The following is an 18,275-nucleotide window of genomic DNA, read 5'->3' on the forward strand; positions in this document are numbered from 1 at the left end:
GCTCTACTCGTCAATTCCCAATGAGGATGAAGTGTTACAGTATCTGTTGGTGTGGTAATTTGGGAATCAATCTATAAAATCCGCTCTTCTTGGTAGAACTGGCCTTTTAAAACAAGTGCTGGTGGACCAGCGAGTGAATGATGCATCTTATTAAATTTGTTGCTGTACTTTATGACCGGTAATTCTGCCCTAAGGCAGATGTCCTCAGTTAGCAACTAAATGCCTGCCCCCTCTCTCTGTCCCTCCCTCCCTCTCTCTCTCTCTTTTTCTTTCTCTCTGACTCTCTCTCTCTCCCTCCCCATCTTTCCTGATTGCAAATAGCCACAATCTGTTGAATATCCTTCTGGCATGCTTCTCTTCTCTTGTCTTGGCAAGCATGTGCATAACATCTTAGAACAGATTAAAAGGAATCCAGCATTAAGAGTGAGCAGCGCCCACAGATATATTTGTAGCCTTGGACTTCTCACCACCCATTTGCCACCGATAAAATGTCTGTCCTTACTTTGTACTTGTCCAGATCATCAAAATGGACCTTTTTTTTTTAATAATGTCATTGAGCAGGAGCCTCAGAGTGAAAACAAATCCAACGCCAAAGTGAAAACGAAATGATTAAAATCCCATCTGAGAATGTGATTGATTTTCAAATGTATACAGTGACACTAAAACTTGAAGTTGAGCATATTTGACCAGTTAGTGATATCAGCTTTACCGCATCAAAGAAAGCGTGGTTTGAAATAGACTGCCCAATAAATCTGCTACCAATTTAGTTTATATAATTGATAAAATCTGTATATTTTTAGGGAATAAATTACATTACCATATAGAGAGGCCAAATCGAATTTTTAGCTTAAAATTTTCTAGGTCACCAACGGCAACTTCATGCAAATCGTGTTCTCGTGAAGCTCCAGACCCAGAATGTTTGGGCTAATTTATTTTATCCGTGCCCAGTACGTGAACTCTAGCGTGGCTCATCTGAATGTCTGAATTTTAGGGCTGGTAATTCCCATTCCTTTTTCTGTGGCAGGGTGGAATTTCTGTGTAACTGCTGTTTGCTCTCTGTAGTATAACTGAGGGCCACGGTGCAAGGTCCTGGCTGCTCCTCCTCCTTCTCCTCTCAGGATCTTCTGTCTGGGGAGAGGAAGGAGGGGCAAAAATGAAAACTGCGAATAACACTTTGGAGACCTGAAAGGGAATTGGGAGTACATGTGCTCCCCTTTCTGATCTCTGTTAATAATAATGATGATGGCATTTGTTAAGCTCTTACTACGCGCCGTAAGCACTGTTCTAAGCGCTGGGGTAGATACGACGTAATCAGGTTGTCCTACGTGGGGCTCACAGTCTTAATCCCCATTTTACAGATGAGGTAACGGAGGCACGGAGAAGTGAAGTGGCTTGCCCGGGGTCACACAGCAGACGCGGCTCACCTCCCTCTTGGATGAGCCGAAGGGGCCACCTAAAATATCCGGCTCGCGTGCAGCCGAACGGGTTCGCAAACCAACGTGATTCGGCCCCTTCTATTACTTAGTTACTTATTATGCCGTTTTTAAATGCTTACTAATCCTGTGCCAAGCCACGGGGTAGCTACAGTATAATCCGGTTGGACACAGTCCCTGTCGCCCACGGGCTTATGATCTAAGAGGTAGGGAGAGCAGTTATCTTTTATCTCTATTTTACGGGTGAAGAAACTGGAACATGGAGACATTCGTCGTCTCACCCAACGTCACCCAGCCGGTCGGCGGCATTAGAACCCGGGTCTCCTGACTTCCAGTCTCCCGCTCTTTCCGTTAGACTACCGTGCCCTACTATTTGATGACGATGATGATAATGATATTTGTTAAGTGCTCACTCTGTGTTAAGCACTAGGATAGATACAAGAATATCAGATTGGACCCCTGTCCCTCACGGGGCTGCCTGTCTAGGCGGGAACAGACTGAAGACTGTAAGCTCCCCCTCTAGACTGTAAGCTCGCTGTGGGTAGGGAATGTGTCTGTTTACTGTTGTATTGTACTCTCCCGAGCGTTCGGTACAGTGCTCTGCACACAGAAACTGCTCAATAAATGACAGAATCATTGAACGAATGAACGGGTATTTAATCCCCATTTTACAGATGAAGAGACCGAGGCCCAGAGAAGTTAAGGGACTTGCCGCTGGACACGCAGCAGCGGGTAAACGGCAGGGCTGGGATTAGAACTCAGGTCTCCTGACTTCCAAACTCCTGGTATTTTCACTAGGTTCCTTTTTTTATTCAAATGGCTTTTGTTTAGCGTTTACTATGTGCCAAGCACTGTACTAAACGCTGGTGTAGATATACGATAATTAGGTAGGACACAGTCCGTGTCCCACATGGGGTTCACGGTCTTAATCTCCCATGAGGTAATTTGAGGATTAGAAACCAGGTCCTTCTGACTCCCAAGTCCACGCTCTATCCACTAGGCCATGCTACTTCGCAGTACTTAAGGAGAGAGAGTCAACATGAACACTGGTGTTAAAGGGAAGAGCACGGACCTGGGAGCCTGAAGGACCCGGGTTCTAATCCCGACTCGTCACTTGTCTGCCGAGTGACCTTGGGCAAGTCACGTAACCTCTCTGTGTTTCAGGTATCTCATCTGTAAAATGGGGATTGAGACTGTGAGCCCCAAGTGGGACATGGACTCTGTCCCAGCTCATTTCTACCTCAGTGCTTCTCACTCTAGGCTTCAAGGCTGTCCATCACCTTGCCCCCTCCTACCTCTCCTCCCTTCTCTCTTTCCACCGCCCACCCCGCACGCTCCGCTCCTCCGCCGCCCACCTCCTCGCCGTCCCCCGGTCTCGCCTATCCCGCCGTCGACCCCCCGGGCCGCGTCCTCCCGCGGTCCCGGAACGCCCTCCCTCCTCACCTCCGCCAAACTCATTCCCTTCCTCTCTTCAAAACGCTACTGAGAGCTCACCTCCTCCAAGAGGCCTCCCCAGACTGAGCTCCCCTTTTCCCTCTGCTCCCTCAGCTCCCCCTCTACCCCCCCTTCACCTCTCCTCAGTTAAGCCCTCTTTTCCCCCCTTTCCCTCTGCTCCTCCCCCTCTCCCTTCTCCTCTCCTCAGCACTGTACCTGTCCGCTCGACTGTATATATTTTCATCACCCTATTTATTTTGTTAATGAGATGTGCATCGCCTTGATTCTATTTATTTGCTATTGTTTTAATGAGATGTTCATCCCCTCGATTCTATTTATTGCTACTGTTCTTGTCGGTCCGTCACCCCCGATTAGACCGTAAGCCCGTCAGAGGGTGGGGACTGTCTCTATCTGTTATGGATTTGTACACTCCAAGCACTTAGTACAGTGCTCTGCACATAGTAAGCGCTCGATAAATACTATTGAACGAATGAATTAACAGCGACTCACGCATCGTGAGTGGTTAACAGCTAACCATTGGGAAAAAAAAGGATCTCCACATTTTTTTCCATGGTGAACCCAGCCTAGAACAGCAACAGCAGCTCCACCAAAATGGGAGGAAAGTAGAGCTTACATCTTACAAAATGGGGAAATTGAGGCTGGAGAGAGGTGGCCCAAATCAGTGAAGATTGTAGTCTTTGGGCAGAGACTTTGCACAATCTGAATAAGCCACTCCCAGTGCTCAGCACAGGATTAGGTCCCTCCGTCCTCGTCAGTCCAACTTCCGGAATCAAGTCCTAGACCTCGCCACGTTGGACACAGCTCTCTATGCGGGAACCGGCTCTACCACTCGGAGAGCTGCTCGACTGGTTCGTTGAGCTTTTTATCATCATTCGTTCATTCAGTAGTATTTATTGAGTGCTTACTATGTGCAGAGCACTGTACTAAGCGCTTGGAACGGACAATTTGGCAACAGATCGAGACCATCCCTGCCCATTGATGGGCTTACAGTCTAATCGGGGGAGATAGACGGACAAAAACAAGACAACGTAATCGCGATAAATAGGATCAAGGGGATGTACAACTCGTTAACAAAAATAAATAGGGTAATAAAAATATATACAAATGAGCACAGTGCCGAGGGGAGGGGAAGGGAGAGGGGGAGGAGCAGAGGGAAATGGGGGGAAAGGGGGCTTAGCTGAGGGGAGGTGAAGGGGGGAGCAGAGAGGGAGCAGAGGGAAAAGGGGAAGCTCAGTCTGGGAAGGCCTCTTGGAGGAGGTGAGCTCTCACTAGGGCTTTGATGAGGGGAAGAGAATGAGTTTGGAGGAGGTGAGGAGGGAGGGCGTTCCGGGACGGCGGGAGGACGTGGGCCAGGGGTCGACGGCGGGATAGGAGAGAACGGGGGACGGTGAGGAGGCGGGCGGCAGAGGAGCGGAGCCTAAGGAGTGGGCAGTAGAAAGAGAGAAGGGAGGAGAGGTAGGAGGGGGCAAGGTGATGGACAACCTTGAAGCCCAGAGTGAGAAGTTTTTATTTATCAGTGGTATTCACTGAGATCTGATCATGGGCAGAGCCCTGTACTAAGCGCTTAGAGTGCGTTCACTCATTCAATCATATGTATTGAGCACTTACTCTGTTCAGAGCACTTTACTAAGTGCTTGGGAGAGTACAACGCAACACTATAACAGACACAATCTCTGTCCACATTGAGTTTACAGTCTAGAGGTGGAGACAGATATTAATATAAAATAAATCAGTGCTGTGGGGCTGGGGGGCAAAAGTTGGGGTGAGTAAAAGGAGCATATCACAGTGACGCTGAAGGGAGTGGGAAAAGAGGACATGAGGGCTTAGTCAGAGAAGACCTCTTGGAGGGGATGTACCTTCAGTAAGGCTTGGAAGTGCGGGAAGAATAATTGTCAGATATGAAAAGGGAAGGCATTCCTGGCCAGAGGCAGGACGTGGGCATCGGTGATAGAGACGAAATCGAGGACGGTGAATAGTTTGGCGTTAGAGGAGTGAAGTGGGTAGATTGGATTGTAGTAGGAGAGTAGCAAGCTGAGGTAAGAGGGGACGAGGTGATTGAGTTACGAGCTGATGATGATGATGAGTTACCGTTTGATGCGGAGCTGGGTGGGCGACCACTGGAGGCCCTTGAGGAGAGAGGGGAAACGTGGACTGAAGACTTTTTTTGTAGAAAAATGATCCGGGCAGCAGAGTGAAGTATGGACTGGAGTGGGGAGAGACAGGAGGCGGGGAAGTCAGCAAGGAGGCCGATACGGTAATGGAAAAGGGATAGGATAAGCGCTTGGGTTAACGTGGTAGTTTGCATGGAGAGGAAAGGGCAGATTACAACACAGCGGAGTCGGTAGACATGTTCCTTGCCCACGATGAGCTTCCGGTCCGAAGGAGCTTCCACCTAGGCCCGTTTCCTACCGCGCCACCGAAGATGGGGTCCGCGATTTCTTATACCGGTCGTCCGAGGAGAGTGTAATAAAAATTGCTTAGCTGAGAGTTGTTATGCCAGCGCTTCCAATATTGCATTACAAAAATTACATATTTCATATAATCAGGTCTGTCTCTTACTTAATCATCCTACACGTCGTATAAATCTTTAAAATGGACGGGTCTATAAATCACTTGCGTTTTTCATTTACCGCTTATTCTAAGCCAGGCAGTTTCTTATTTAAATTGCCATATGAATAAATCTAATAATCCTTATTCACTTACATCATCTCAAACTTTAAATCTTGTTCTGACTGAGGTCATAAGTGAAATCAGTATTGAGGGCAAAACTAGCAGCTGTAACAACTATAATAGCTCACCAAATTATATTAAAGGGCTCAAATAACATTAAAAAAATGAGGAAGAATTGAATTACTCATTATTAAAGTGTGTTATGCTGAATCAGGCAAACATAGAGCCTAAACAGAACTCCTGAATGTGCAGGCCCCGGGTTTTCCTCGCGCCGCAGGTTAATTGAGGGATTGAACCACTTGCTTAAATATTTACATTTGCAAACTGCAATTGAAGCCATGTGCACCGGCAAAATTGGATTCTGTCTAGGTCTATACAGGCCTTAAGGTGAGAACCCAGAATTATTTGGACGGCCGGGACCCCTTGGGGCAGGCAAGATGTCCGCGACCTTAGCAATCTCCAAGCTTGGGCCCTTCCCAACCTAAGGCCTCTTTTCCTCTTCCGCCACTCCCTTCTGCGGCACCCTAAACTCCTTTCCTTTACTTATCCCCCCGTTCCCAGTCCCGCAGCACTTATTTATTATTCTGCTGTTTATTTATTTTTATTAACGTCTGACACTCCCTCTAGCCTATTAGCTCGTTGTAGGCAGGGAATATGTCTGTTTATTGTTATATCGTACTCTCTCAAACACTTAGTAAAAGTGTTCTGCGACCAGGAAGTGCTCAATAAATATGATTGACTGACTGGTCTGCCCCGGTATGTGAGATGGAGCTATGAGGAAGAGCAAGCTGGGAGGACATAATAATAATAATAATGATGATGTTGGTATTTGTTAAGCGCTTACTATGTGCAGAGCACTGTTCTAAGCGCTGGGGTAGACACAGGGGAATCAGGTTGTCCCACGTGGGGCTCACAGTCTTAATCCCCATTTTACAGATGAGGTAACTGAGGCACAGAGAAGTGAAGTGCCTTGCCACAGTCACACAGCTGACAAGAGGCAGAGCCGGGATTCGAACCCATTCCCTCTGACTCCAAAGCCCGTACTCTTTCCACTGAGCCACGCTGGACATGTCTAAGAGGAAAATGCAGTGTCTCTTTGTTGTCGTACTCTCCCAAGTGCTTAGTACGGTGCTCTGCACACAGTAAGCGCTCGATAAATATGGACTGAATGAATGAATATCACAACCCTCCTCAAGTGACTCTGATTTCTATCTAGTTAATCAATCCGTGTATACTGAGTGGCTTACTCTGGTCAGAGCACCGTACTAAGCACTTGGGACAGTATGGTAGATTTAGAAGACACGATAACTGCCCTCAAGAGCTTAGGATCTATCAGGGAGTTAGACACTGGAATAAATTACAGGTGGCGGGAAGCAATAGACTTGTTAAAGATCTGCACATAAGTGTCCTGGGGCCAGGTGGAGGACGCTTAGGTGAGGTCGAAATGCCGAAGAGGTAGAGGTGGGGGAGATAGGGTGGGGAGAAGAGAGAGTCATCCTCCGGCATCCTGCCGCTGCCCTTGAATGCCCTCCTTCCTCGTATGATAATAATAATTATGGTATTTGTCAAGTGCTTACTCTACATCGTGCACTGTACTAAGTGCTGGGATAGATGCAAACGAGCAAATCAAGTCGGACGCAGTCCCCGTCCCATGTGGGGCTCACAGTCTCCATCCCCGTTTTACCGATGAGGTAACTGAGGCACAGCGAAGTGACTTGCCAAAGGCCACACAGCAGACAAGTGGTGGAGCCGGGATTAGAACCCATGACCTTCTGACTCCCCGGCCCGTGCTCTGCCTTCCCTCCTATCAGACAGACAATTGCTCTCCCCTCTTCAAAACGTTATTGAGGGCACATCTCCTCCAAGAAGCCTTCCCTGATTAAGAGCTCCTCTCCTCCCTCTCCCTTCTGCGTCTCCCTGACTTGCTCCTTTCATTAATTCCCCCCTCCCAGTCCCGTGCCACTTATGTATGGATATATATTTAATTAATTTATGTATGTGTATTAACATCTGTCTCCCCCTCTAGACTGTGAGCTTGTTGTGGGCAGGGAATGTCTGTTTACTGGTATATTGTACTCTCCCAAGTGCTCAGTACAGTGCTTTGTAAGCACTCAATAAATATGATTGAATCAATGAATGAGTGGATGGTTTGCTGGATGCGAAAGGGAGGGGATTCTAGGCAGATGACTTCTCCCCTCTCCCCGCTCCTCTCCTGGCCCTCCCTCCCCTCTCCCGCACCACTGCTCTCTCCTTGGACCCCTCCGTGAGAACCCAAACCTGCCGGACGTAGCATTAACAGTTGGCGTTTTCAGGGAAACCATGACGACTGTCAGTGTCGCTTTGGAAAAATGACCCATCGCAGCCATTTCTGGGGGGGGGCGATTTCTTATGCGGCAAACACGGTTTTTCACCGAGGTGAGAAAAGAGGAAGGCAAATCGATAAGGTCACTTAAAAGGCTTAGATCTCGGGGTCGGCTGATGAACAGTGGAGCGCCATTAGCCGCGTCGGTAGAGTATGAGGGATCCCCTCTCTCTTAGCAGCTCTTTGCTTCAATCCTGGCGCCTGGCAGATTGTGTCTTATGATATCTGGCATGGACCAGGGAGGCTCATCTTTTAGCTGAATGCGGAAGGAACCGGCTGCGATGAGCTCTCCAGGAGAGACCGTGCCAGATCCTTGACAGACTAAAGAGTTATTCCCAGCGTAAATCACTTGGGTGCTGCCATTTTAAAAGCACATGCTTTTCCAGGAGGGCGTTCGGCCTGAATCTTCAACCTCGAATAAAGCAAATAAGGCCATTCCAATTTGGAGATGAAACTAAGTGAGAGCTCACTTTGTAATTGTGGCTTGGCAGTACCTTGGAGTTAACAAATAAGAATGATGACATCACTCATCCCGGGGATCAGGAGAGGAGAACTATGAAATGTTCAACAGTAGAGGGTCAGTCAACTTTGGAGATTCCTTATTAGGCCATAGTTCACTAGATTCTCTGTCAAATATGCCTTTAAGCCAGCAACACCCACCCCCAGCCCCCCCCATTCCGATTCTTTTCTCCAGGCCTAACACATGGTTGTTTTTTGTAAATCAGAGCCCTTAATAATAATAATGATGCTATCTGTTAAGCGCTTATTATGTGCGAAGCACTGTTCTAAGCGCTGGGGGGGATACAAGCTGATCAGGTTGTCCCACGTGGGGCTCACGGTCTTAATCCCCATTTTACAGATGAGGTACCTGAGGCCCAGAGAAATTAAGTGACTTGCTCAAAGTCACACAGCTGACAAGTGGCCGAGCGGGGATTAGAACCCACGACCTCTGACTCCCAAGCCCGGGCTCTTGCCACTAGGCCACGCTATCCCACCTACCTTGAAATTACAAGGTATCGAAAGCTTTCTCCAAGACCAACACTAAGAAAATAGTTGGGCATTCCGCTCCCTAACTCACCGGTAATCAGTCGATCAGTGATATTTACTGAGCACTTACTGTGTGCGGCGCTCCGTACTAAGAGCTTGGAAGAGTACAGTACAACAATAAACAGTCTCATTCCCTGCCCCCAGTGAGTTTACAGTCTAGAAGCGGGGAGACAGACGTCAAAACAGTCACTTAACCTCTCTGTGCCTCAGTTACCTCATCTGGAAAATGGAGATTAAGTGTGAGCCTCACGCGGGACAACCTGATTACCCTGTATCTACCCCAGCTCTGTGAACAGTGGTCTGCACATAGTCAGCGCTTAACAAATACCAACATTATAAATAAAACGCAGATATGTACATAAGTGCCGTGGGGCTGGCTGGAGGGAGGAGCAAAGGGAGCAAGTCAGGGCGATGCAGAAGGGAGTGGGAGAGGAGGAAAAGTGGGGCTTAATCTGGGAAGGCCTCTTGGAGAAGATGTACCTTCAGTAAGGCTTTGAAGTGGGGGTCTTTGTCATTGTCAAGAGTCATTTTCTTGCAGATTTGAGGAGGGAGGGCGTTCCAGGCCCAGAGGCGGGATGTGGGCCAGGGATCGGTGAGATGGAGGCACAGTGAGAAGGTTAACTAGAACACCTCTCCTCTTGCAGTGGCGGGGGGAAGAAGTGGGCAGCTAACCGCTGTGGCCACGGAAGAAGATGCCAGGCACGTGTCACAGGGCCTCGGGACTGAGTATAGTAGGAGCGATGGGGCTGGGGCTACTCCTGGCTACCAAACAGGGAACAGGGGCTGGGGGATGTTGCCCCTTCGCCTACCATCTCGGAACACCTTTTGCGGGATTCTTTCTAAACCGGAGCTGAGTCCCAGCACTTTATTGCTCCAGAGCCTTTGGGTTCCTCTCGTAGGTTCCTGTAAACGTGGGCACCACTTGAGCCAAGGAACTCTGCTGTAGGAGTTGAGGCAGAGGAAGACTGGGCATTTAAAATAAACATTCCCAATAAAAAAGTGTCAGATGCAGGCACAATCAGGGGTCAGATCAGATGACAAACAAGGATAAAACTGGATGCGTGGCCACACCAAGTCTCCCCTCTTTCTTCTCAGACTCTTTCTTTCCCTCTCTCTTTCCTCTTTCCTCGTCTGTCTCCTTTTTTTTTTTTTTCCCCTGACCAGCCACCCAGTTTTCCGATGGACAGTCTGTTTTTGTTTTTTTTAAATGGTATTCAAGCGCTTACTAATTTCCAGACATTTAGCGCAGAGTAAGCACTTATCAGCGGGGATTAAGACTATGAGCCCTATGTCGGTCATTCAGTCAGTCGTATTTATTGAACGCTTACTGTGTGCAGAGCACTGTACTAAGTGCTCGGGAGAGTACAACATAACAGAACTGGTTGACACGTTCCCTGCCTAAAAGGAGCTTACAGTCTAGAGGGGGAGGCAGGCATTACTATAAATAAATTAAAGTTAATACTAATAATGCTATTAATAATGATACTATAGTCCATCAGAAGCAGCGTGGCTCAGTGGAAAGAGCACGGGCTTTGGAGTCAGAGGTCATGGGTTCGAATCCCGGCTCGGCCACTTGTCAGCTGTGTGACTTTGGGCAAGTCACTTAACTTCTCGGTGCCTCAGTTACCTCATCTGTAAAATGGGGATTAAGACTGTGAGCCCCACGTGGGACAACCTGAATGCCCTGTGTCTACCCCAGCGCTTAGAACAGTGCTCGGCACATAGTAAGCGCTTAACAAATACCAACATTATTATTACATTATTATTAGTCCAGTGGTCTGGAGTCCCTTTAAGATTGGAAGCTCCAGGATAGCCTAAAGCACGATGATAACTGTGTTATTTGCTTAATGCTAACTCTGTGCCAAGCACTAAGAAGTGGGGTAGATATAACCCAATCAGATTAGACACAGGGCCTGTCCCACAGGGGACTCAGTGTCCCCTGGCACTAAAAACATTACATGTCGCCTTTTGAACATTTAGATCATTGAAAAAACGACAGTTGGTTTGTAACTACGAGTTATTTGGACCAGTGAGGAGTCTGAGGACTCCTTTTAAGAACTGGTTATTTTCTTACCTTAACACTTATCATGGTTTTGTTGACTCTGTTACTTATTGTTGCTGTACTCTCAGTTCCACCATAGCGTGTGTTTTCACCATGCTTTTTGGAGAGAACATTGTTAAGGAATCAGGGAGCATTCATCTGACATTGCCAGCCTGTTCGGATACGGTTGCCATCTTGTCACTGGAAATTTGTGCACGTGCGTGCTATCTAAACCATTAAGTATTGCGATGCGAGCTTTTCTTAATGCTGGATTTTGAAAGAACGTATTTCTCATTTTACAGAGCCGGATGCAACGTTGTCTGAATGTGTCGTTCGCAATACTGTGTCTACCTCAGCGCTAAGCAGAGCATTCAGCATATAGAAAGTGCTTAATAAGGAACGTAATCAAGTGCTAAGGAAAGCGAAGGGGTATGCCTCGCGGAGGAGCCGATTTCCAGGAGCCCTTTAAAGTTAGGGAAGGATCTGGTCTGATGGAACTAATGGAGGAAAATATTCCAGTTAGCGACAGGTGTGAACAATGGACTGGCCAAGAGCAAGAAACAGATGCAAGGTTACATCTTAGAGGCAGTGAAGGATGAAAGCTAAATTAGTAAGAGAAAGATGGAGAGCCTTGAATCCAGCGATTCGGAGTTCCCGTTTCATGTGAGAAGAATCGGTATCCAATAGAGGTCACTGGAGAGGGGAACGATGTGTTCAAAATAGCGTTTTAGAAAAATATCATTGGCAACTGAAGAGGAAAGGGATGTTTGATACTAGGAGACCGGTGAAAAGGAAGAGGAATCCAGTCTGGAGTTGAAGAAGGCACTCAAATACCACTGATTGACTGACTGAGTGAATGAAGGTGATGGTTCCAAGCTTAGAAAGGAAGGGGCAGCTCTGCAAATTATTTAAAGGGAAGAATTTGCAAACTTTAGGGACACACCGAATGTAGGAGGTACATCAATTCCTAATATTTATTGAGAATCAGCATGGCCTAGTGGAGTGAGTATAGGCCTGGGAGTCAGAAGGATCTAGGTTTCAGTCCTGGCTCTGCCAATTGCTTGCTGTGTGACCTAGGGCAAGTCACTTACCCTCTCTGTACCCCAGTTCTGCCGTTCTCCCTTCTACTCAGACTGTGATCCCTCAGTGGGATAGGGACCGTGTCCAACCTAGTTAAATTCTACACACAGTAAGCACTTAACAAATGTCATTCAAAAAAATCTGAGCGCTGTGTTCAAAGTATTGCACTAAACGTTTGGGAGAGTACAGTATAAGGGAGTTGGTAAAAGACAGGGAGGAGCCTAAAAAAGTTCAATGGAAATGTGAATAAATTCATGGTTGAGGGGACTATAATTTACTTGAGAGGTAAAATTACAGGAGTGACTCTAACCTCAACCATTATCCAGTTCCTCCTCCTCCTCCAGCCCGGTCACTATGGTCAGAGACAGAAGGAATAATGAACTAAGAGGACAATCGATTTGAACCATTAAAGGCATGTCTTGCATTTGCAGAAGGGACAAATGTAGTTTCTGCACAAACGTTAGGGTATTCCACTGACTATTCACGCATTCAGTGGCATTTATTGAGCGCTTCTCTGTGCAGAGCACTGTACTAAGCACTTGGGAGAGTAATAATAATGATAATGATGATGATGGCATTTGTTAAGCGCTTACTATGTGCCGAGCACTGTTCTAAGCGCTGGGGGAAATACAAGGTAATCAGGTCGTCCCACGTGGGGCTCACAGTCTTCATCCCCATGTTACAGATGAGGTGACTGAGGCACAGAGAAGTTAAGTGACTCGCCCGAAGTCACACAGCTGTCAAGTGGCGGAGCCGGGATTAGAACCCACGACCTCTGACTCCCAAGCCCGGGCTCTTGCCACTGAGCCATGCTGCGTCTTGGACAACAGAGCAATGAACGGACACATTCCCCGCCCACAACGAGTTTACCGTCTACCAAGCTGGGATCCAGGAGTGGAGGGGGATTTCTTTTCGAGGGTTGCCAGCGGCCTGGGGTTTAGAAATCTATTAGAGTTCCAGGCAATCTATGGGCAATCCCTTGATGCTTATTAGCCGTCTTTCTGACTCGGGCAAGTCATTCTCTGCGCCTCAGATTTCTCCGTCTGTAAACGCCACTGTGGATGAAGCGATTTTTGCTGAAAGATTGTCTCTACTTCTTAAGTATGAGTAGCTGCATTTTTAATAGGAATGATGTTTCCCAATTCAGTAGTCCGGGAAGCCAAATTTGACCCCTAATGAGTAATAAAAAATGATGATGGTACTTGTTAAGCTCTTACTCTGTGCCAAGCTCTGTTCTAAGCTGTGGGGCAGAAACCAGTTAATCAGGTTGGACACAGTCCCTGTCTCACATGGGATTCACTCTCTTAATCCCCATTTTACAGATGAGGTAACTGAGGCCCAGAGAGGTGAAGTGACTTGCCCAAAGTCACACAGCCGACGTGTGACAGAGTCGGAATTGGAACCCAGATCCTTCTGACTCCCAGGCTCTATCCACTAAGCCACGCTACTTCTCTACTAAGGCACTACTGCTTCTTCAAGTGATACCCGTACCCGCGAATGTGCTGCCCACAACCACCTTTGGTTTCATTCTAGCCATTTTGTTCACTGATGGAAAACATGGAAAAGGTGTCCCCTTTTGGGGAAAGACGCGGATGCTTTTCTCCCACAGACGTAATGACCGTGATCGAAATGAGAAAGGCGATGCCTATTTTGTTGGCAGGTTACGGTAACCTCCGGAAAATAAAACTTCGCGTTTATAGGACTCCTTTCATCTGAGGAGTTCGAACACGCTACAGACATCGGGTCATTATTCCTCTCAATAGCGGACAGTCTGGGTGAAGCAGATGCGGTAAAAATGGGGCTCTCATTTGGTTCAAGAGTTGCTCCCACTTGGTTCTCCTGCTGCCTGCTCAACCACATCTCCTAGAAGCAGCTGACCTGTTTCTTGCCAGAAAGGTGCCGATAATTCTGGAATACTCGAAGGAGGCTCAGAACTTCGTAGGATGGTGACAAAATCTTTACTAGATTTTTTCCTCCTACCTCCTAACTATTTAGGATTTTCCTAAGTAATTCCCGAACCACTCAAGCGCACAGAGAGTACGGAACTAGGAAATGAGCCCAACCCTTCATTTTTGAGGGCCCAGTATATGTTAGGGCATCGGGGGGCATTCGAAACAGAGACACAATCGGTGTCCTGTAGGGTCTTATATAATAATGTTGGTATTTGTTAAGCGCTTACTAGGTGCAGAGCACTGTTCTAAGCGCTGGGTAGATACAGAGTAATCGGATTGTCCCACGTGAGGCTCACAGTCTTGATCCCCATTTTACCGATGAGGGAACTGAGGCACAGAGAAGTTAAGTGACTTGCCCACAGTCACACAGCTGACAAGCGGTGGCGTCTGGATTCGAACCCGTGACCTCTGACTCTAAAGCCCGTGCTCTTTCCACGGAGCCACGCTGCTTCTCTGTGTTAAGGGAATTTTAAATGTGCAGGTTATTGTGTTCAAAGAGCTTTCCCTCTGAAGAAATTAAGTGAGAAATACATGAATAAGGAGGCCTGGGCTGAAATCCTTGTGGTCGCCTTTATGCTGAACCTCAGTGGTGGAAGTAATAATAATAATGATGATGATAATTGTGGATTTGTTGAGGATTTTTGATGTGCCGGGCACTATACTAAACACGGGGGTAGATATAAACTAATCAGGTCGGATGCAGCCACTGTCCGACAAAGGGCTGACGGTTGAGAAGCAGCGCGGTTCAGTGGAAAGAGCCCGGGCTTGGGAGTCAGAGGTCGTGGGTTCTAATCCCAGCTCTGCCACTTGTCTGCTGTGTAATCTTGGGAAAATCACTTAACTTCTCTGTGTCTCAGTTACCTCATCTGTAAAACGGGGATTAAGACTGTGAACCCCACATGGGACAACTTGATTAGTTTGTATCTACCCCAGCGCTTAGAACATTGCTTGGCACATAGTAAGCGCTTAACAAATACCACAATTATTATTATTAATCCCCATTTTGCAGATGAGGGAACTGAGGCCCAGAGAAGTGAAGTGCCTTCCCCCAGGTCACACGGCAGACAAGCGGCAGAGCTGGGATTAGATGCCAGATCTTTCTAATTCCCAGGCCCGGGCTCTATCTGTTCATTTATTCAGTTGTATTTTTTGAGTGCTTAATAATAATAGTGCTGGTGTTTGTTAAGCGCTTACTATGTGCAGAGCACTATTCTAAGCGCTGGGGTAGATACAGGGTAATCAGATTGTCCCACGTGAGGCTCACAGTCTTGATCCCCATTTTACAGATGAGGTAACCGAGGCACAGAGAAGTGAAGTGACCTGCCCACAGTCACCCAGCGGACAAGTGGCAGGGCCGGGATTTGAACCCATGACCTCTGACTCCCAAGCCCGGGCTCTTTCCACTGAGCCACCCTGCTTCCCTGTGTGCAGAGCGCTATACTAAGAGCTTGGGGCAGTACAATATAACAATAAACAGACACATTCCCTGCCCATAATGGGCTTTGAGTCCAGAGGCCATGTTACTTCTGTGGAAATCCGCTAGGCCATGTCGCTTCCGTGGAAACCCTAGACAGGCCTGAAGGTTCAGCTGGGCCCCTTGGGGGGGGCCTTACTCTTGGTGGGGCCAGAGGCCGGCCATCATTACTGACCGATAACGTTTTCTCGGCCAGATGTTCCTGATGCAAGCGTTACTCCCGGGAGTGAACTGGGCCCTTGTATAAATTGGACCTAATCTCTCACGCCAAAAATATACTATGTAGTCACTCACGTTCGGTAGGGATTTACAAAATAACCCCCTATGGCCACGAGTCCATCAGCTTAGCCATGTGCCAAAATCACTCCCAGGGCAATCGAGGCATTAGTAGACTCCGATTCCGTCACTGGAATTGCATAAAAATTACTTTTGAAATTCATATTAATGTCTGTCTCCCTCTCTGGACTGTAAGTATGTTATGGACAGGGAATGTGCCTGCTAATTCTATTGTATTGTAATAATAATAATGTTGGTATTTGTTAAGCGCTCACTACGGGCAGAGCACTGTTCTAAGCGCTGGGGGAGATACAGGGGAATGAGATTGTCTCACGGGAGGCTCACAGTCTTCATCCCCATTTTCCAGATGAGGGAACTGAGGCACAGAGAAGTGAAGGGACTTGCCCACAGTCACACAGCTGACAAGGGGCAGAGTCGGGATAATGGTATCGTACTCTCCCAAACACTTAGTGCGGTGCTCTGCACGTAGTAAGCGCTCAATAAATACCATTGATTGATTTGCAGATGATGCTAGACTATAAACTCCCAGTGTAACTTATTTCTGGCCCTTCAAGACATCACACTAGAGAAAACTCAGGACTGGACACTCAAACAGCGTGGCTGATTAAAAACTAAAATAAAAATGAATACTTAGGACGTCTCCTCCTCGAGTGCAAGGATATGTCTACCAATTCCAGTGTACTTTCCCGAGTGCTTAGCGCAAAGTCCTGGGACAGAGTGTCAACAAATACTCTGATGCTTTACCAACTGGTCTGTGGGTTTTGTCTAGTTTATAGATGGGAAAGGCTTGGCTCGATCCAGGAACATTTGGGTGAGGAACTGGAACGTGGGGAGATATTTGAAGGAAGGGATTCTGGAAGGGTTATTTGCCTCAGTTATATGGACTTGCATGAGAGAGACCCGAAGCGGAAGAAGAAGGGAAAGGAGACCGAAGCTGTTTAAAACTAAGATGTTCTGAGCTCTTCCAATGAAAGCCTTTTGTAAATACTATTAATATACTATTAATTGTCCCAGGAATGGTAGATTTTATACATTAGCTTTAATCTGAATTTTATCAAGCAGTCCAAACCAATCCTTTGTTTCTTTGCCTTTCTCTTCTATTTCCAAAAACTCTTGGCTCTCCCCATAGTCAAGATGGGAGATTTAGAAAGCGTTGCCTGCACAGCTGGACAAATTCGGAACAACATTTCTTTTCCAAATTCCTTTGCTTAGGCTTCATTAGTCCTGGCAAGCCAGATCAGAAGCAGGAAGAGCATCGTGGCCCAATGGATAGAACCCAGCCTGGAAGTCAGAGGGACCCGGATGCTAATCCTGGCTCCACCACGTGTCTGCTGTGTGACCTTGGGCAAGCCACTTTAACTTCTCAGTTACCTCATCTGTAAAATGGGGACTAAGGCTGTTAGCCCCACATGGAACATGGAATGGGTCCGCCCTGATTTAGCTTGTATCTACCCCAGCGCTTAGCAGAGTACCTGGCACATAGTAAGCGCTAAACAAATACCACTAAAAAGAATTCCTCTTTTCATTTCTTTCTTTAATCCATTTTCTTTTAGGTTTCCTATTGAACTAGTTGGGCTGAGATGTTGCCTTCACATACTGGCAGTTTCAATTTGATCACTGGTCCACAGATATCTAAGCACCACTGTCAATTGGAACATCTCCCATTTCCCAGTTAGAGGGACTGAGGCCCAGGCAGGACACTGATTTCTTTTCCCCCAAATCTCAGCAAGAGAGTGGCATATCAGATCGTGAAATACAGCTTCATGAGAAGCGGCATAGTCCGGTGGAAAGACCAGAAGCTGGGAGTCAGGGACCTGAATCCTAATCCCGGCTCTGCCACCTGGCTATTGCGTGACCTTGGGCAAGTCACTTAACTTCTCTGGGCCTCAGTTTCCTCGTCTGTCAAATGGCAATTAAATACCCGTCCTCTCCCTCCATTAGATTTTGAGTCCCATGTGGATCAGGGAGGGTGCCCAGCCTGATTATCTTGCATCTACACCAGTGCTCGGCACGTAGTAAGCGCTTAATAATGATAATGACGGTATTTAAGTGCTTACTATGTGCCAAGCACTGTTCTGAATACCACAGTTATCATTGCTATTAGGATCCTGGTCCTCTGTTACAATAAACAAACTACCCTTCCACTCAATAACCAATTCAAGCCCTCCTTTAATCTCTTTCTGGTCTAAACACGGAGCAGTGGGAAAGTCCATCTCATTAGCTTGCGATTTGTTCTCTTTCAGGCCCAGCCACCTCTGTCTCCAGTCTGAAGTGAACTTTAATCACTCTCCTGGCGGGAGAATATTATCCTAATGCCTTCTATATCCCGTTGCTCACGTCGGTTTCTGATGGGGAACGACTGACCTGTGATGCTAAACCAGGAGAGGGCTCTTCCCGCTCTCCAGAGTGGGCGTGGCACCTTCCCGGTCACCTGGAATTGCATGGCCCCTGAGACCAGGAAAAT

This window comes from Ornithorhynchus anatinus, chromosome 8, assembly GCF_004115215.2.
Source record: "Ornithorhynchus anatinus isolate Pmale09 chromosome 8, mOrnAna1.pri.v4, whole genome shotgun sequence".
Taxonomy (NCBI): domain Eukaryota; kingdom Metazoa; phylum Chordata; class Mammalia; order Monotremata; family Ornithorhynchidae; genus Ornithorhynchus; species Ornithorhynchus anatinus.